Consider the following 20965-nt stretch of genomic DNA (forward strand, 5'->3'; position numbering starts at 1 on the left):
GAGAACCCGTTTCTAAAACCTGACCTTGTGACTCAGTAATTCTTCTAAAACCTGACCTTGTGACTCAGTAATTCTAACTCCCCACAGCTCAGAACAAACTGCACCCGTCACCCTCCTGTCCTGACAGTGACGGACCGTTCGGAGGAAGAAGACACGAACGTTGTGAAGCCTCTTGCTTTGCTGCCGTGTGCCTGGGCTTTGTTGTTGCTGGTGCTTTGCTCTCGGTGAGCTGTTCGCTCAGCACCAGCTCTGAAGGCGGGTCAGGCCGACTCTCCGGGGGCGGCGCTGAGGGAGGCCGGCAGCTGCGGGCAGAGGCCCTGGAGTGTGAAGCCAGCGTGCCTGCTGAGCTGCCATGATAAGGCCACACCCAAAAGGCCTGTAAGGGGGCACCGTGTAAAAACCCAAGACAAATAAGCCACTGACAAAAGTGAACTTATTTTCGGAAACTCCTGCCCAGGTGTCAAGGCAGGGAAGGCCGGGAAGCTGACAGAGCAGCGGAGAAAGGTCAGCGTTCAGCACAAACGGGGACTCAGAGGTCAGGTGAGACACGGCCAGCGCCCAAAGCAGCAGCTGCACCTGCACGGCGGTGAGTGACTTCTACACCGACAGCAGCGTGCTGCACCACACCTCCGGCGGCGCTGGGACAGGTGGTGCGAGAACAGGACCAGAGAAATCAGACTCTCGTGAGTCCCATGGTGAGAGGCAACGGAAGGCTCTCCAGCCAGCGAGCCCTCTCCGAACGGATCCTTGTCCACGGGAGGGCCGGCCGCGTGGCCAGGTGGTACGGCCAACACCGGCCTTCTCACTGCCGCACAGCCTCGGTTACCAAACCACCGGGCCAAACGTCCTTTTCCTCCAGCTCTTGGTAGAGATCATTCCAACCCGTGCTGCCTCTGGCAAACACCAGAGAACAGTCAGAAAGAGGCCAGCACCCTGGCCTCTGAGGCAGCAACGACTGCACGTCAGCGGGTGTTCCAGCAGCAGCATGATGCCCGCTGCAGCGGCTGAGGCTGAGGGCACGCCGGTCCTCAGGGCCGGCCTGGTGCGGCCTCAGCGCCCATGCTGCGGGGAGTGGCTCAGCTGGTGGCCGGCAGACTCCCTGCGTGTCCCAGCGGTCCCGTCCATCACAGATGCTCACGGCCCATCAGTGCCTTCACAAGCAGGTGGCCCAGCCGACTTCTCTGCTTGCTCTGTGGGCAACACCCCCTGGCGCAAAGGTTTGGAACTGGAGAAGCGGGTACCCCCTCCTCCCCCCATCCCCCGCCATTGCGTCCTGTTTCCCTAGGAAATACTGAGCTGTGACATGGCATCCATTGTGAAAAAATACAATGAAATCTGACCCCTTGGTTGGGCAATTATTGCCTACTGGGTTACAGTACTAGTTTTAACATAACCCAGACCCGTGTCTGCGCAAACTAAGAGAGGAGGCGGGGGTGGGGGGGGGGGAGGGGGGAGCCAGCAAACAGCTAGCTCTGCAGACACCAGGGAGGCTGGCAAATGCCAGCTGGGTTTCTGCTCGGGGCAGGTCTATGCCACCACTCTCTTCCTGCCCCGGGGCTCTGTCAGGGCCCTGGCCTTTTCCGAGAGCGGCTGAGGAAGCTCGGCCCGAAGAACTGGTCTCCATTCAGGTTTAACCAGCAAAGTCCTGGCTCAGGATTCACAGTGAGTCTCTACCTTCAGCTTCAGCAGGCGGGCCAGAGTTTAGCATCAAGAATCCACTGTCTTAAATCCCAGTCACAGAGGTCTCTACGCTCAACTTTAATGGCTAAGATTATGATCCTAACGCCTAGAATCGGAGGCTCACGTAGACCACGGCTCCCTGACCTTGGACTCAGGGGTTGCCCAGGAACGAGTCATTTCCTTCTCTGGAACAGCCCAGCCCACGAGCTCCCGGAGAGCAGAGGCTTTGCCTGGACAAAGGTCGGGTTCCCAGAGTGTAGCTCAGCACTTGGTAAGTAAGCAGAGCTCAACAGGCACCTGCTGAATGAGAGACTCGGCCCCATGCTTCATTTTGGGAGATGAGACAAGTGTCGGCCTACCAATTTGCTCACAGCCTTGGCATTCGGGGGCTCTGCCTTGGCCCAACCGCCTTTGAAAAGGTCATTGTACCTGCCTGTCTGTCAGGCTATTCACTAGCCAGGAATGGCAAATCAATGGGTGGTTCGGAACAAGGTCTTGCGTCCCCTAGTGGCCAGGTGATTTCGGCTCCATGGCCATCGCAGCAAGCACCCCCAATGCCTTGAATTTAAGCATCAGGTGGCCAAGAGTCTGCTGATTTCCTTTTACCCAACGTTTCCTCAAACACGGGAGCCGTTGCCTCTGGGCCAGAAAGAGTCTCCGTTCCCAGAGTCCTGGCAGGAGGCTCCTCACCTTTCCAGAGCAGATGACGTGCCGGAAAGCTGACAGGGAACCTGGAAAGGGACCTGCCTCCCAGTGCGTGGCTGGGCTTCCTTGGTTCCAGCCCAAACGTCCAGCTTTCCGTCTATTTGGGGTTATCAGGCCAGCTTTCCCTCTGAGCATAAGAGCCTCCGGAAGCCCTTCAGACCTTCCATGTACGTCTTCGAATACCGTTTTGTTCAAGTTGTTTCGTCATAAAGTTAACGAGATGCCGCGGAAATTTAACTTGTTCACATCAGTGGGCCTGCGGTAACACGAGCTTCGTTATACATCGACTCACTGAAGCCACAGAGCCCGCTGCCATGCACGCGGCTTCCTGTGTCGCCAGCATTCCAGGATGACATCCACCTCAGAGGAGAACCAGGGCCCAGAACCAGTGACTGAAAAGCAAGAAATCTCCTCTCCAGCCTACAGAAGGCTTTCAGGTTAGCTTTTGTTTTGTGTTTTTTTAAAAAATATATATTTTATTGATTTTTTTTACAGAGAGGAAGAGAGAGGGATAGAGAGTTACAAACATCGACGAGAGAGTATCATCGATCAGCTGCCTCTTGCACACCCGCTACTGGAGATGTGCCCGTATCCAAGGTACATGCCCTTGACTGAAATCGAACCAGGGACCTTTCAGTCCGCAGGCTGATGCTCTACCCACTGCACCAAACCAGTTTTGGCTAGCTTTCGGTTTTTGTTTTCAATGTGGCACAAATGAAAAATCAACTGCCTCACAGGTCCCTGAGGGAAGAGCCATAGGAGCAGGGTGTTTCCACTGTTGATTCTTTGTGTGTGCCATAGAGTGTATACTATAGAATCTATAGTATAGAGTGTATGCCATAGAGTGTATGCCATAGAGTGTATACTATAGAGTGTATGCTACAGAATGTATGCCATAGAGTGTATGCCATAGAGTGTGTGCCATAGAGTGTATACTATAGAGTGTATACCATAGAGTGTATGCTATAGAGTGTATGCTACAGAATGTATGCCATAGAGTGTATGCTATAGAGTGTGTGCCATAGAGTGTATACTATAGAATCTATAGTATAGAGTGTATGCTATAGAGTGTATGCTATAGAGTGTATACTATAGAGTGTATACCATAGAGTGTATGCTATAGAGTGTATGCTACAGAATGTATGCCATAGAGTGTATGAGTGTATGCCATAGAGTGTATACTATAGAGTGTATACCATAGAGTGTATGCTACAGAATGTATGCCATAGAGTGTATGATATAGAGTGTATGCCATAGAGTGTATGCTACAGAATGTATGCCATAGAGTGTATGCTATAGAGTATATGCCATAGAGTGTATGCTATAGAGTGTATGCCATAGAGTGTATACTATAGAGTGTATACTATAGAGTGTGTGCCATAGAGTGTATGCCATAGAGTGTATACTATAGAGTGTGTGCCATAGAGTGTGTGCCTTAGAGTGTATACTATAGAGTGTGTGCCATAGAGTGTATGCCATAGAGTGTATACTATAGAGTGTGTGCCATAGAGTGTGTGCCTTAGAGTGTATACTATAGAGTGTGTGCCATAGAGTGTATGCCATAGAGTGTATGCTATAGAGTGTATGCCATAGAGTGTATACTATAGAGTGTATACTATAGAGTGTATGCCATAGAGTGTATACTATAGAGTGTGTGCCATAGAGTGTGTGCCATAGAGTGTATGCCATAGAGTGTATGCTATAGAGTGTATGCTATAGAGCACACATGTCAAACACAAGGCCCGCGGGCCAAATCTGGCCCGCCAGGCCTTGCAATGTGGCCCGCACTGCGCTGTCATCACTGCACTCCGCTGCGTTCCATCACAATGACGCGCGGTGACATAGGAGGCTTGTGATCTCGCCGGCCGCCGTACTTGCTATCTATTACGCATGCGCATAGATAACAAGTCACGCGAGATTCAGGAGGCGTGACCTATAGTCCGGCATCCGATGTGGTTGTGCGGGTGGCAGAGCAGAGGAGAGAGTGAGTGTGCGGGCATAAAAAATACACAGCAGAAGCTGCCAGTTCCTGGCATAAAGTGCAGGCATAAAAATCGCAACAGAATCTGCTGTCTGTATCCAGCCAGGCATTTATTGACTGACTTTTATTTTCTCCACTCCATCTGCCAAATCAAGCTATCCCTGTGCAGTTTTCAACTTTTTCCTTCTAACGCAGATTTCCAATAAACTACATCTTTTACTGCCAATATTGATCCCAAAATGTCCAGGAAAAGAAAAGTTGACGGTGAAGGCAGTCAATTTAATGACAAATGGGAAAATGAATACATGTTTGTGCTTAGAGAGGGCAAACCAGTGTGTATATTGTGTTATGAGACAGTGTCGGTGATGAAAGAGTACAATATACGTCGTCATTTTGACACGAAACATAATGTTAAGTATGGCAAATATACTTTGGAAGAAAAGCATAAAATTGTTAAAGAACTAAAAGGCAAACTACAATCACAGCAGCAAATGTTTACAAAGGCTACAGCGAAAAATGATGCTGCAGTGAAAGCAAGCTTTATAGTGGCTGAAGAAATTGCCCGTACTTCAAGGTGTTTTTCAGAGGGTGCCTTTTTGAAGCAATGCATGCTAAAAGTGTGTGAGCAAGTATGCCCAGACCAGATACAGAGTTTTCAAAATGTCAGTTTGTCAAGAAACACCATTGCAGATAGAGTTCAAGAACTCTCAGGAAATCTATCATCACAGCTGGCCGAACAGGCATGCAGTTATCTCGTTTTTTCACTTGCTATCGATGAAAGCACAGACAACACTGATACAGCGCAGCTGTCCATCTTTATACGTGCTACGAAGACTGACCTCTCTGTCACTGAGGAACTTTTGGATGTAGCTGCCATGCATGGGATGACGACTGGTAGAGATATATTTGAGGCTGTGGAGAAATCTATAAATAATTTTAAATTACCCTGGGAAAAGTAGGTGGGGCTAACTACCGATGGCGCACCTTCAATGTGCGGAGAAAAGAAAGGCTTGGTTGGACTAATGAAGGAAAGAATGCAAAAAAGTCACTGCCACACACAACCTTGATTACTTATCATTGCATTATCCACCAAGAGGCTATGTGTGGAAAAGTTCTGGACATGAATGACATAATGACCATAGTCATTAAAACTATTAACTTTATACGGGCACGTGGCCTGAATCATCGCCAGTTCCAGCAGTTTTTACAGGAGGTGGGTGCAGAGCATGGAGACATGCCATACCACACAGAAGTAAGATGGCTGAGCAAGAGCGCAGTCCTCAAAAGATTTTTTGAGCTCAGAGAACAAATTGCTCTTTTCATGGAAAGTAAAGGAAAGCCCTTGCCTGAACTGTCGGATCCCACCTGGCTATGTGATTTTGCTATGATGTGTGACATATGCGAGCATCTTGCCCAACTGAATCTGAAGCTGCAGGGACGCAAACAAGTCATCGCGAAGATGTCTGACATGATCACAGCATTCCAGCGTAAACTTCAACTATGGAAGTCCCAACTGGAACAGGACAATCTTGCCCACTTTCCCGTTTGTTTGAGTATCTCAACCACTATTTCTGGTACTTTTCCTTGCAGTCGGCTGGCTACCAAAGTTAGCCGTTTACTAAGTGAATTTGAGCAGCGCTTCTCTGACTTTAGAACACAGCACTCAGGCTTTGACATCTTTGCCAATCCTTTTACAGTTGATGTCAACAATGTGCCCCATCACCTTCAGATGGAGATAATCGAGCTTCAGTCTGACAGTGGCCTGAAATCAAGGTTTCAGGATGTTGAAATTGAGGACTTCTACCCTCTACTGCCCCCTGACTCAATGCCAGAGCTCCGACTTCATGCTGCCCGTATTCTATCCATGTTCGGGAGCACCTATCTTTGTGAACAGATGTTTTCAATAATGAATCTGAACAAAAACAAGCACAGATCACGCATTACCGATGACAACCTCCATGCTGTTTTGCGGGTTGCTACAGCCCAAGAAATAAAACCGAACATTGACTCATTGATCCGGGGAAAACGGTGTCAGACATCTAGCCAGAAAACAAAACAATGAGCATTTTAGGTACATTCCAATATTACTGTTTTGCTTGATACCAATATTACTGTTTTGCTTGATAGCATGTGAGTTGGTTAACATCACTGTTAAGGAAAAGATTGTTCCACTCATTTTAAATTCACATTTCTGATTAACATTGTCAGTTTATGACTGTTCAGTAAACCATTCGGCCCGCGATTTAGGCTGGATTTTAGATTTTGGCCCCTTCTCTGATTGAGTTCGACACCCCTACTATAGAGTATGTGCCATAGTGTGCCACAGAGTGTATACCATAGTGTGTATGCTATCGAGTGTATGCTATAGAGTAGGGGTGTCGAACTCAATCAGAGAAGGGGCCAAAATCTAAAATCCAGCCTAAATCGCGGGCCAAATGGTTTACTGAACAGTCATAAACTGACAATGTCATAAACTGACAGAGGAGTGCAGTGATGACAGCGCGGTGCGGGCCACATTGCAAGGCCTGGCGGGCTGGATTTGGCCCGCGGGCCTTGTGTTTGACACATGTGCTATAGAGTATGTGCCATAGAGTGTGTGCCATAGAGTGTGTGCTATATAGTCTAGTATAGAGTGTATAGTGCTGTGAACTGTGTTGGACACAACAACCCGTATCTGGTGAACCGATAAGTGAACTAACCCAAAGGGAAAGGTGGAGAGGATGCATCTCCCTCCTGAGAAACAGGTGGAATTCTCATGTACCTTACAAATGATCGAACCTGATGGCTGGAAGGAACTTAGAAATCAGTCTGAGCTGATTCCTTTCATTCATCGCTTCACAGATGAGGAAAATGAAGATCAGAGAGGCTCAACAACTGGCCACAGGCCACACAGCAATTTCATGACAGAGCCATCCCTGAATCCAAATCTTCACCCCTGCTGCTTCCTAAAATAGCAACGATGATCAAAGTTCTTGGCTGTGACTCACAGCAGAAAATACACCATGACATGTACACACCCACCCGCCCACCCCACACAGCACACGGAAAGCGTTTCTTGTAATGCGCACTGGCCTATTGTCTATTGATCCCATTTTTTAAGTTCACAAGTGAAATTTAAAAGCACATTCCAGTCCAGCACCTGCCCACTGCACCCCTCCCCTGGGGCAGGCCGAAGTCCCTGGGGTCTTCTGCCAACGGAGGCAAGAGGGGCCGCCTCCTGGGCACCGCGGCCGAAGATCCCACCACTCGTTTCATTTGCTTCCGAGAGCGCAGTCCACGGCTCTCTTCCCGCCCGGTCACACAGGCTCCTCAGACACACACCAGGCGGCACGGCCTGGCCTGTCGTCCTCGGCCTTGTCCTTGTCCTTGTCCTTGTCCTTGTCCTCATCCTTGTCCTTGGCCTTGGCTGCCTCTCCCACCCACAGGTTAGCAGACATTACGTAAAAGGGCAGGTTCTTATCTCTCACTAGCCTCTCTCTGCTGCCATCACCCTCCCTCCCGGAGCCTAGGAGCCAGGAGGGGGGAGGGGAGGGGTGGCAGGAAGCAGAGCTTGGAGGGGAGGGAGGGACAGGCTGGCGGGTCTGAGGTCATCAGCTACATAAGTAGGTGTGAACAGGTGGGCTGCTCAGCAGTCCTCAGGAGGCGGCAGCCTCTCTCCCACTCTCTCTCTCTCTCCCTCTCTCTCTCTCTCTCTCACACACACACACACACACACACACACACACGCATAGGGTTAAAACATACTCTCCCTTCTCCTAACTCTGTTTGATCATTTTTTCCTCCATTTCCCAACCCCCCTTTACCAAATCCACGCCCCCCCCCCCCCCACAGTGGGAGCCGGTTCCCCGCTTTCTCCTCTAACGGGCAGCTGGAGCTTTCTGCGGGGGAGCAGCAGGGCGTTGGCAGCGGGCGCTGTGTGGCGGCCAGGGCTGAGGCCCTCCCATAGCAACCTGGGCTCGTTCCCACGCTCCCTGATAGCAGGCGGAATGTCCAGGCTGGCAACTCCGCCGCAGAGCAGCTCACAGACGGCAGGCCGAGGACCTCACCAGTGGGCCTCCCCGGGGTCATGGCTCGGGCGAAGCCGGCAGAGCTCCCACAGATCCCCGGAGGCGGCTTTCGGCCTGGGCCTGGGTTCTGCTCCCGGAGGGGGAGGGTAAAGGGAACTGAGGCAGGACACACTCTCCACAGCTCTGACCCCACGTGCTGTGTGATGGGAAGTCGGTTACTTAGCCTCTCTGGCTCTCAGTTACCTCATTTTAAAAAGGAGAGATTAGATTTTAAAAACAACACAATTAATTGGTCACCTTCAATGTCCCTTCAAATATTCAAGGAATTAACTCATTATTTTGAAAACTGGCAAATAAAGAAGAATCAAGCATTTATCCTCCTCCCCTCTATCAACTACATCCCTAGATGAACACATAATTGTTAAGAGCAAACACCTCTTTTTAAAAGAATTCCAACAAATAACTGAAAAGGCAGCGATAGAATACTAGCATTTTTTAACACCCAACGAATTGATGAGTCCGGACATTGAGCATCCACAGACACAAAAGGACAGTCGGACGCCCGGTGCTTCCCGCGTGGCAAACTTTCAGCCCACAGCCCTGCACGAGGTCCGTCCAAACCACCCGGCGCTGGCAGAGGAGAGAGCGTGTCAGCCAGCGCGTGGCAGTCCCGCGGGGAAGCTCTGCAGCCCGCCCGAGCGCTCAGAGCACAGCGCCCGGCCGGCGTGGCTCCGTGGCTGAGCGCTGCCCTATGAACCAAGAGGTCCTGGTTTGATTCCCTGTCAGGGCACAGGCCTGAGTTTCGGGCTCCATCCCCAGTGTGAGGCGTGTAGAAGGAGGCACATCCATGATTCTCTCTCACCATTGATGTTTCTATCTCCCTCTCCCTCTCCCTTCCTCTCTGGGATCAATAAAAATATATTAAACACACACACACACACACACACACACACACACACACACAAACCAACAAACCAACAAACAAAAAAAAAGTGTGCCCGGACCCGCAACCCTTTTGGCCTAGGGACAATACTCTGATCAATTGAGCCCTGGCAGGGCCCATGCATTACACTTGAAAAAAATTTAAAAAATATATATATTTTATTGATTTTTTACAGAGAGGAAGAGAGAGGGATAGAGAGTTAGAAACATCGATGAGAGAGAAACATCGACCAGCTGCCTCTTGCACACCCCCTACTGGGGATGTGCCCGCAACCAAGGTACACGCCCTTAACCGGAATCGAACCCAGGACCTTTCAGTCTGCAGGACGACGCTCTATCCACTGAGCCAAACCGGTTTCAGCGAAAAAATTTTAAAAAAATTATATATATATATATATATATATATATATATATATATATATATATATATATATATAATTTATTTCAGAGAGGAAGGAAGAGGGAGAGAGAGATAGAAACATCAACGATGAGAGAGGATCATCGATCGGCTGTCTCCTGCACACCCCACAACCTGGGCCTGTGCCCTGACTGGGAATCGGCCTGTGACCTCCTGGTTCATTGATTGGCGTTCAGCCCCTGAGCCAGCGGCCCGGACACTGGCTTTTTAAAGCCCCTCGGGAGCCCCAGTGGAGAGCCGGGCGAGAGCCCATGCTCAGCCCCGCGGCCTGGCAGGGGTGAGGACAGGACGCCAGGTGTTCCCGACCTTGAGGCAGTGTCTTTGTCTCTCCCGACTCTAGTCCGTCTGCGGAACAGGGTTTCCCACTCCATTATTTCCTGTGTGCTCCACGTGGGGAGGATCACACAAAGGAGCAGAGCCAAGGCCCCCGGAAACAAAGGCCCGGGTTCTGTCCCCAGGGCGGCCCTCTCAGCGGCAGGGCTGGCCACGTGGAAGGGCGAGGCGCGTGGCGGCGGTCCCTCATTACGGTGCAGATAAAAGCTCCTCTCCTCGTCTCACTCCTGTCCCCCCACCCGCGTGCTCACCCCCTCCCGTGGGGAAGTCTGTCCCCTGATTTGTCTCCGTCTTCCGGGACCCCGAAGGCTATGCCAGGCGTCCTGCTGCCGGCTGCCCCAGCAGGGACGGTGCAGAGGGTGCCGGCCTGGCCCCAGGCTCCTCCGTGCCTGCGGGTCTCCTCCCCTCGAGGGTGTGTGCCCAGCGCCCTCCGGGGGCACCGTGTGGGCTTGCTCTCCTCCGGGCAGAGGCAGAACAGCACTGCTCCTGCTCTGGCAGTAATCGCTGCTGTTTGCTAAAAGCGATTGTGAGCGGGATCTCACCCGCACGGTCCTATTTCACAGCCACACCACCCCGCACGGGGCCCTGTTACTGCCGGTTTCACAGGAACGCAGGGCTGCAGGGGGCAGAGCGCCTTGGCCAGCGCTGAGCTGTCCGGGAGGAGCGGGAGCCCAGGAGCCTGAACACAGAGCTTCTGTGCAGAGGCCGCCAGGCGTGGAAAACCATTGTCCTCGTAGCTCGTTAGTTAACCTCTGTCTGCGCTGTGAGCAGACTCTTATCTCCACTTTATAGACAAAGAAACAGGAACTGGGGGGCTGAGTGACTTGCCCAGGGTCTCACAGACAAGATGGAGCTGTTGGAAAACAGCCTGAAGAAAGACGGGCCAAGCCGTAGCTCCACAGGGGTCCTTACCTCTGTGCTCCCAGGGAGTCACAGTGAGCAAAGCAGACACAGCGGCCGCTCTGCGGAGGCATGGCCATGCTTCCCTGTGCACGCACACCTCCCGCAGCCAGCCCCCCAGCCAGCCCCGCAGCCAGCCCCGCAGCCAGCCCCACAGCCAGCCCCCCAGCCAGCCCCGCAGCCAGCCCCGCAGCCAGCCCCGCAGCCAGCCCCGCAGCCAGCCCCCCAGCCAGCCCCACAGCCAGCCCCACAGCCAGCCCCCCAGCCAGCCCCGCAGCCAGGCCCGCAGCCAGCCCCGCAGCCAGCCCCACAGCCAGCCCCCCAGCCAGCCCCGCAGCCAGGCCCACAGCCAGCCCCGCAGCCAGCCCTGCAGGCCAGCCCCACAGCCAGCCCCACAGCCAGCCCCACAGCCAGCCCCGCAGCCAGCCCTGCAGCCAGCCCCGCAGCCAGCCCTGCAGGCCCTGGGCCAGGGTCTGGGACAGAACGCATGCTCTGAGCCCCTGGGCTCTCCTGCCTCCCACAGGCTTACTCATCTTAGTGGTCCTCACCCAACGCTGCCCAGTGACCAGTGACAAACTAGTGGTGTGAGGTTCCTCCACCTGGAGAGCAGAGAGCCCAGGACAGAAGACACCAGATCCACTGCTGAGCACAGAATTCATGAGAATGGCTCAGGGAGGAGGAGGAGGAGGAGGGGAGGGGGGAGGAGAGGGGCTCAGGGAGGAGGAGGAGGAGGGAGGGGAGGGGGGAGGAGAGGGGCTCAGGGAGGAGGAGGAGGAGGAGGGGAGGGGGGAGGAGAGGGGCTCAGGGAGGAGAAGGAGGGGAGAGGGCCTCAGGGAGGAGGAGGAGGAGGAGGGGAGGAGAGGGGCTCAGGGAGGAGGAGGAGGAGGAGGGGAGGGGGGAGGAGAGGGGCTCAGGGAGGAGGAGGAGGAGGAGGGGAGGGGGGAGGAGAGGGGCTCAGGGAGGAGAAGGAGGGGAGAGGGCCTCAGGGAGGAGGAGGAGGAGGAGGGGAGGAGAGGGGCTCAGGGAGGAGGAGGGAGGGGAGGAGAGGGGCCCAGGGAGGAGGAGGAGGGGAGGAGAGGGGCTCAGGGAGGAGGAGGAGGGGAGAGGGGCTCAGGGAGGAGGAGGGGAGGAGAGGGGCTCAGGAGGAGGAGGAGGGGAGGAGAGGGGCTCAGGGAGGAGGAGGGGAGGAGGAGAGGGGCTCAGGGAGGAGAGGAGGGGAGAGGGGCTCAGGGAGGAGGAGGGGAGAGGGGCTCAGGGAGGAGGAGGGGAGGAGAGGGGCTCAGGGAGGAGGAGGAGGGGAGAGGGGCTCAGGGAGGAGGAGGGGAGAGGGGCTCAGGGAGGAGGAGGGGAGAGGGGCTCAGGGAGGAGGAGGGGAGAGGGGCTCAGGGAGGAGGAGGAGGGAGAGGGGCTCAGGGAGGAGGAGGGGAGAGGGGCTCAGGGAGGAGGAGGAGGGGAGAGGGGCTCAGGGAGGAGGAGGGGAGAGGGGCTCAGGGAGGAGGAGGGGAGAGGGGCTCAGGGAGGAGGAGGAGGGGAGAGGGGCTCAGGGAGGAGGAGGGGAGGAGAGGGGCTCAGGGAGGAGGAGGAGGAGGGGAGAGGGGCTCAGGGAGGAGGAGGGGAGGAGAGGGGCTCAGGGAGGAGGAAGGGAGAGGGGCTCACTGAGGAGGAGGGGAGGAGAGAGGCTCAGGGAGGAGGAGGAGGAGGGGAGAGGGGCTCAGGGAGGAGGAGGGGAGAGGGGCTCAGGGAGGAGGAGGAGGGGAGAGGGGCTCAGGGAGGAGGAGGAGGGGAGAGGGGCTCAGGGAGGAGGAGGAGGGGAGGAGAGGGGCTCAGGGAGGAGGAGGGGAGGAGAGGGGCTCAGGGAGGAGGAGGGGAGGAGAGGGGCTCAGGGAGGAGGAGGAGGGGAGAGGGGCTCAGGGGAGGAGGAGGAGGGGAGGAGAGGGGCTGAGGGAGGAGGAGGAAGGGAGGAGAGGGGCTCAAGGAGGAGGAGGAGGGGAGAGGGGCTCAGGGAGGAGGAGGAGGGGAGGAGTGGGGCTCAGGGAGGAGGAGGAGGGGAGGAGAGGGGCTCAGGGAGGAGGAGGAAGGGAGGAGAGGGGCTCAGGGAGGAGAGGGGCTCAGGGAGGAGGAGGGGAGGAGGAGAGGGGCTCAGGGAGGAGGAGGGGGAGGAGGAGCTGAGGGAGGAGGGGGGGGAGGAGCTGAGGGAGGAGGAGGGGAGGAGCTGAGGGAGGAGGTGGGGAGGAGGAGCTGAGGGAGGAGGGGGGGAGGAGCTGAGGGAGGAGGGGGGGAGGAGCTGAGGGAGGAGGGGGGGAGGAGCTGAGGGAGGAGGGGGGGAGGAGCTGAGGGAGGAGGGGGGGAGGAGGAGCTGAGGGAGGAGGTGGGGAGGAGGAGCTGAGGGAGGAGGAGGGGAGGAGCTGAGGGAGGAGGTGGGGAGGAGGAGCTGAGGGAGGAGGGGGGGAGGAGCTGAGGGAGGAGGTGGGGAGGAGGAGCTGAGGGAGGAGGAGGGGAGGAGCTGAGGGAGGAGGTGGGGAGGAGGAGCTGAGGGAGGAGGAGGGGAGGAGGAGCTGAGGGAGGAGGGGGGGGAGGAGCTGAGGGAGGAGGGGGGGAGGAGGAGCTGAGGGAGGAGGGGGGGAGGAGGAGCTGAGGGAGGAGGAGGGGGGGGAGGAGGAGCTGAGGGAGGAGGGGGGGAGGAGGAGCTGAGGGAGGAGGGGGGGAGGAGGAGCTGAGGGAGGAGGGTCGGGCAGAGGGGCCTTGGGTGAGGTCCGGTTCAGTGCTTTTTGGGGAGCAGGAAGGGTGAATGCACAAGGTGCCAAGGCCATGGATGTCCCCTGGGGAGAGCTGATGGAAGGCCTGGGAAGCCACCTGGTTTCCAGTTTTGAAGAAGAATCTGCCTCCGGTTCACGAGGAGCATCCTAACAGCCAGACGGATGATAACAATTTTTATTATTATTTAACCCACTGGCACTGAGGACTTCCTGTGTGCCGATACCACAGTGAGCACTCTGGTGAGTCACTAACTGTCACGGGACCCGGAGGAGAGGACAATGGAGGAGAGAGGCCAGCTGAGCGCCCAGTGTCCCAGCCAGGCGGCTGCGGTCAGGACTCCAGGCGGCTCCCCTGCCTCCTGCCTCCTGCTGAGGAGTGAGTGTTCTTAGGCCAAAGGTGTCCCCGCCCCCCCCCCCCACACACACACACACACACCCTCCACCTCCCTGCAGGCTCCAGGATGGGCACCCGGACACAATGCTGGTCCTGGTGCCTGGGGCATGAAAGGTGGTTTGTCTACCGTCTCAATGAAAACACACGCACCTTCTTAGAAACACAATCCAGACAGGCAGCCACATGTGAGCGATGACCGCTGGCCATTCCAGAAGGCCTCCACCCGCCCACTGTTATCGGACTGCCCCTCCCCAAGAGACCGCCCTCCCCACGCTCCTGCCTCGCAGTGCCTTACACTGCAGACTCTCCAATGAGTGTGGTCCTTTCCACTAGAGAGAGTCAACGGGTCTCACAGGACTGTTATTCTCCAGGTTCCCCTTACGGGGAAGGGGGACCAGCTGGTGATCTCTCCCTCCCTCTCTTTCTCATCAATAAACGTATCCTTGGGTGAGGATTTTAAAGGACCTATTCTTTAAATCAGGGGTCCTCAAACTTTTTAAAGTGGGGGCCAGATCACGGTCCCTCAGAGAGCTGGAGGGCCGGACTATATGAACTACTAATTCCTACTGTAACACCTCGGCTGCGCTCACTGCCCAAAAAACCTGGCGGGCCGGAACAGACTCCTCTGCGGGCCGCATGTGGCCCGTGGGCCGTAGTTTGAAGACCCCTGCTTTAAATAATAATCATAACAGATCCTGCTCTCCTCAGTCAGGTGCAGCTGGGACATCCGATTGCTAACCAGTCCTCAGTTGACTCTGATGTGCAGCCAAGGCTGACGATCACGGCGTGAACACATTTGACTGCCTGGGTCTTAAGTAAACCGCACATTTCACGCAGGAAGTTCTAATGTTTCCTTTGTCGTTTGGGGAAGGCAGCAGATGGGGAAGCGATGTAAAAATGGCCTCTTTCCTTGAGCCGTGAGTCCAGACATCATTTCACTGTATCTGAAGACTTCACAGGAAACGAGGCCCACTGATCCCACCCACACATCTCCAGAAGTTTAATTTTATCTGGGTTGCAGCAGAGAAAGAAAACCACTTTGAATGGAAAAGCCCTTTCTTAGGCTGAAGATCAAGATCTTCTTCCAGAAGATTTTCCCCCCAGAACTGTGTAATTTTATTAAACTAAAAATTTATTAACGCTCTACCATGTTTTTAAATATATATATTTTATTGATTTTAGAGAGGAAGGGAGAGGGAGAGAGAGACAGAAACATCAACGATGAGAGAGAATCATGGATTGGTTGCCTCCAGCACGCCCCCTACTGGGGATGGAACCTGCAACCCAAACATGTGCCTGTAGCCGGAATCGAACCTGGGACCCTTCAGTTCTCAGGCCGATGCTCTATCCATTGAGCCAAACCAGCCAGGGCTACAATGTTTAATGGTTTTTTCAACATTTACTGAGAGTTTGCTAAGTACGTATGGTAGAGTTCTATGCTCACCGATTATAAACGTGTCGGGCACAGGATGGGGTGCAGCTAAGTGCTGTGCTTGCCTCCTCCCACAACCACATAACAACTGCCACGAACCGCAGGACACGCCCCTGAGAGCCTCCTGAAATCTGCTGGAACAGACGCCTAGAGCTAAGGCTACAGAGCAAGACAAGGTGAGGCTGGTAGGAGGGCGGGAGCACCGCACAGGCAGGTCCCACAGGCACCGTGTGGAGGTTGAAAACCAGGAGGGAGGTCTTGGCTGTGAAGGTCTGCCCTGAGGGGTGCTGGGTCCCCGCCCCACCATCCCCGCAGCCCTGGGCTCCTGAGCCAAGAAGAGAAGTCGCCATGATTTCTGACCATAAAAACCAGCAGACAGTGTTTCAGGGAGAGGGAGGACTGCTAGGGTCCCAGGTGTTCTTAAAGGGCCCACCTCAGATTGACCTGCACTCCCTCCCTCTGAGCCCCCGCGCGGGGGCAGCCGCTCGAAAGGCACCAGGGACAGACAAAGAGGAGCTGAGCTGTGCAGTGAGAGCTGGAGTGGCAGCTTCTCCCAGACAGAGTGCTGGCCGGGGCCATTGTTCCTTCGATGCGCCCTCCCCACAGAGCCAGCAGACGGTGCCAAATCTGTGTCCATCAATTTGGTTAACACTGTCCCACCAGCGTGGTGATTCCCTGAGGCCCTGCCCCACCCAGCTGTGGGCCCACGCAAGCTGTTTCCAATGGCTTTCCCGTACAAACAGCCTGTCCTGGCTCATGCTGGTAACTTTCCCCAAACCTCTCAAAGGCTCACACACCCCAGAGAAGCAGCATCTCACTTTGGTGTGGCCGCACCTCCTGCTAAGCGGCCTCAGTCCAGCACCAGTGAAGATGCCTCGGTTCACGGACTGGCCTTTCCAGCCTCCTCCACGCCCAGCATAAGCCACAACCATCTGCAGATCACGTTGTGGCTCATGCTGGTTGGCCCCTGGGAGGGCACAGGCAGCAGCTGACATTGCCCCGCACTCCTGGGAGGCCCCAGCACCATTGCGCTCAGTGGTCAGCTTCAGATTATGCTGGAGCATCACCAAACCACCTCCACCCGCAACACTCTCAAGGACAGATGTGGCAGGCACCAGAGCCCCACTGAAGCTCCTCCTGCCCCCATTGCAGTAAGCTCCTGCACAGCTGATCCCTGACTGTGGTCTCACCCGTCCTCACAGCTAATCACCTGGGGTAAATCCCTCCCATTGACATGCCAAAAGCCAGCAAGACTCAGCGGCAACAGGAGAGTGCACATAGCACACAGGGGGGTGGACCTGGAGCACCCAGCTCAGGAGAATGGGGAGGCTGAGCCACTGGCCCCTACAGGACACCTACTACACAAGGCCACTCTACCAAGCCTGGAAGACATAGCAGCTCTACCTAATTCACAGAAACAAGCACAGGGAGGCAGCCAGAATGAGTCCACAAAGAAAATGTCCCACATGAAAGAACAGAACAAAACTCCAGAAAAAGCACTAAACAAAATGAAGACAAGCAATCTACCAGATTCAGAGTTCAAAGCACTGGTTATAAGGATGCTCAAGGAACTTACAGGAAGAGTAGGTGAATTTAGTGAGAACCAATATTGGTAACATAAAATGGAGATAGAACACATAAAAAAGAGCCAGTCAGAAATGAAGATTACACTAACTGAAATGAAGAATACATTACATGGAAGCAACAGTGGAATAGATGAAGCAGAGGATCAGATCAGAGATTTAGAAGATAAGGAAGCAGAAAACAATCAATCCAAACAGCAACAAGAAAAAGAAGCCAAAACAATGAGGATAGTATAAGGAGCCTCTGGGAAAACTTCAAGAATTCCATGGGGAAATTGCTCTCTCTCTCTCTTCTCCAGAAGGAAGGAGAAGAGAGAGAGCAAGAAATAGAAAACCGAGGTTGAAAAAATAATGATGGGAAACTTCCTTAACCTGGTGAAGAAAATAGACATACAAGTCCAGGAAGTGCAGGGAGTCCCAAACAATATGAACCCAATGAGGGTCACACCAAGACACAGCATAATTAAAATGCCAAAGGGTAAAGACAAAGAGAGAATTTTAAAAGCAGCGAGAGTCAAGCAGTCAGTTACCTACAATGGAGTGTCTATACGACTATCGGCTGATTTCTCAAGAGAAACTTTGCAGGCCAGAAGGGATTGACAAGAAATATTCAAACTGATGAAAAGCAAGGACTCATAAAACATGATTACTCTACCAAGAAAAGCTATCATGTAAAATTGAAGGAGAGATAAAGAGCTTCCCAGATAAGAAAAGCTAAAAGTGTTTATCACCATCAAACCAGTATTCCAATACATATATATGTCTTCTTTAAGAAAAAAAGAATAACAAAGTAAAAAATATGAATAATAAAATGACAATACCTATATATCTATCAACAATCATTTTAAATGCAAATATGTTACATGCTCCAATCAAAATATATAGTGGCTGATGGGTAGCAAAACAAGACCCTTACATATGCTATCTACGCAGACTCACTTCAGATAGAAAAACACACACAGACTGAAGGTAAAGGAATGGAAAAAGGTATTTCATGGACATAGAAACAAACAAAAAGCTGGGTTAGCAAAACTTATACCAGACAAAATGAATTTTAAAATAAAGGGTATAACAAGAGACAGAGCAGAACTCAGCAATTTCTCTTCTGAGTATTTATCCAAAGAAACACAAAATGATATGCATCCATATGTTCATTGCAGTGTTATTTACAATAGCTAAGTGCCCCTCAATAGATGAATGAATATGGAAGAAGTGGTGCATATACACAATGAAATATGACTCAGACATTAAGAAGTTATATCTTGCCATCTGCAACAACATGGGTGGATCTAGAAAGTATTGTGTTGAGTGAAATAAAACAGAGGAAGGCAAATTCCATATAGTTTTACTTATGTGTAAAATCTAAAAACCAAAATAAATGATCAAGCAGAATAGAAACAGAGTGATAGATACACAAAACATTTTGACAGGTGCCAGATGGGAGGGAGGTTGGGGGATGGGTGGAAAAGGTGAGGGGATTAAGAGGTAATAATTTGTAGTTACAGAATAGCCATGGGGATGTAAAGTACAGCATAGGGAATATGGTCAATATTACTATGATAATTACATGTGAGGTTAGATGGGTTTAGATTTATGGGAGTGATTACCTCGTAAGTTATATGATATCTAATTGCTGGGTTGTACCCATGAAACTAATATAATATTGTATGTCCACTATAATTGAAAAATAGAAAAATATCTTAAAACTTGTAGGGCAGACAGAATAGACACACAAATAACTACAAGAAAAAATGACACTAAGTGCCTAGATACGTAGTGCTTGGTACACCAAAGACACTCAGCAATTTTATGGGAAAAGGAGAAAAGGAGAAGTAAGGAGAGGTAGAAAGAAAGAAGGGAAGGATGGAGAAGTAAAGCGAATGGGGCAGAGGTTTTGAGATAAAAGGTCACAGTGCGCTGGGGAGGGTGTGAGTGCAGCCTTTGGAAGGCTGAGTCCTGAGACCCTGAGACGTGGGGCTGTGGGGGCGGGGGAAGGCGGTATGCCATTGGGAGGCGGCAGCACAGGCAGGAGCAGGAAGCTGGAGCTGAAGTCTGGCTGTGTGTGGGAACACGAAGTAGTGTTATTGGAGAGAAGAAACACCGGCACTGCAGTCAGAGAGAAGACTGACGAGAGAGAGAACTATTACAGCAGCAGTGAGAGCAATGTTCTCGTTTGTAATGTGTGGGCAACGGGAGGCGCATGTCCTGGTTCCCTCAGGCAGTGTTAGTGCGCCCCTCTGGTTCCTGCATCACCGCTAAGGGCACCTCCTTTCACTCTCAAAAGTCCTGTGGTTTGGGTAACAGATTATACGGTCACCTTAGCAACAGTAAGACTTCCAACGCTTTAAAGAAGGACAGAGGGCAAAGGAGTAGAGCAGGAATGATATCGTCAGAGTTACATTTTACCGAGACTCATCAGGCAGTGCCATGGGATCTGTACTCAGAAGAGAAGGGAATTAGAGAAGGAGAACCACTCAGAGGGTATCGTTTTAGTATGAGCAAAAGCGAAGAGCCTCAGCTCAGGTGCTGGCCACGTGATCGGCGGCCCAGGAGCTACACCCGTGCTCCCCACCTCGGGGCATTCGCCGTGTGGTCCTCCCCGACACGCAGCGTGTTGACGTGTAACCAATAGATGGCACAGAAATGCCGGAGGGTGGCTACGGAGGCGGGCCCATACAAGGCACTGGGCTTCCTCCATGCTCGCTCTTTCTTGGATCACTTGGTCTGTGCGATGCCAGCTGCTGTGCTGTGAGGACCCTCACTGCCCACGGGAAGGTGCGTGGTGAGTAACGCTGTCGTCTTGGGCAGAGCCGGGAGCCCTGTGAGTGAGCCACCTGGCGTACCCAGCCCTGCAGATGCCCGAGTGGTCCGCCAGCCACAGCCTCGTGGGAGATCCTACGCCAGAACCATCAAGCCAAGCTTCTGAGTTCCTAACCCACGGAAACGGAGAGCTAAGAATCATATATATACGATATATATATTTGATTTTTTTACAGAGAGGAAGAGAAAGGGATAGAGAGTTAGAAACATCAATGAGAGAGAAACATCAACCAGCTGCCTCCTGCACACTCCCTATTGGGGATGTGCCCGCAACCAAGGTACATGCCTTTGACCGAAATTGAACCTGGGGCCTTTCAGTCTGCAGACGACACTATCCACTGAGCCAAACCGGTTTCGGCTTAAGAATCTTTTATTATTGTTTTAAGCTGCTATGTTTAGGACAGTTTGTTACAGGGCAGCACATAGCAAACTACCGAAATGAGAAGGAAATAACGAAAGTGAATTGCTCACAGAACTTAGAGTAGCTGGCATTTGCTCCCTCCTCCCGTTCCTCCACTGATCACCTGTGACGTTGCTGAAATGACCTAATATGTGAGAGTCTTGGTTTCCTCATCTGCAGAATACTCAGGCCTGACTGATGATGTTCAGTGTTCCTTTTAGCATGCAAACGAAACGACTCCTGTATTGTGACGACACTTGTTAGACATGAGCAGGGTGAGAGGAGGGCTGGCTGTGTCCCTGGCCGCCTCTGTTCATCGGTGGCTGAACTGAAGATATAAAACGTAGTCTCGTCTGAATCAGAGGAAAATCGATTGCAGTGGTTGAAGCAAAATGCCTAACAATCTTGAAATCCTGGAAAATGAGCCAAATATAACAAGATAAAATGTAACACAGACACGGAGAGCACATGACGGCCGGGAGATTTATCTCTGCGAGCATGCGAGTGTGGTAAGAGTAATGTTCATCTTTAATCAGTACGGTGATCTGGGTGCCAACACGTGACTCCTGCCTTTCTTCAGTGGATTCATAAATTCCTTCAACAATCAGCCAGGC

Source organism: Pipistrellus hanaki (genome assembly GCF_964339955.1).
Source record: "Pipistrellus hanaki genome assembly, chromosome: 19".
NCBI classification, from domain to species: Eukaryota; Metazoa; Chordata; class Mammalia; order Chiroptera; family Vespertilionidae; genus Pipistrellus; species Pipistrellus hanaki.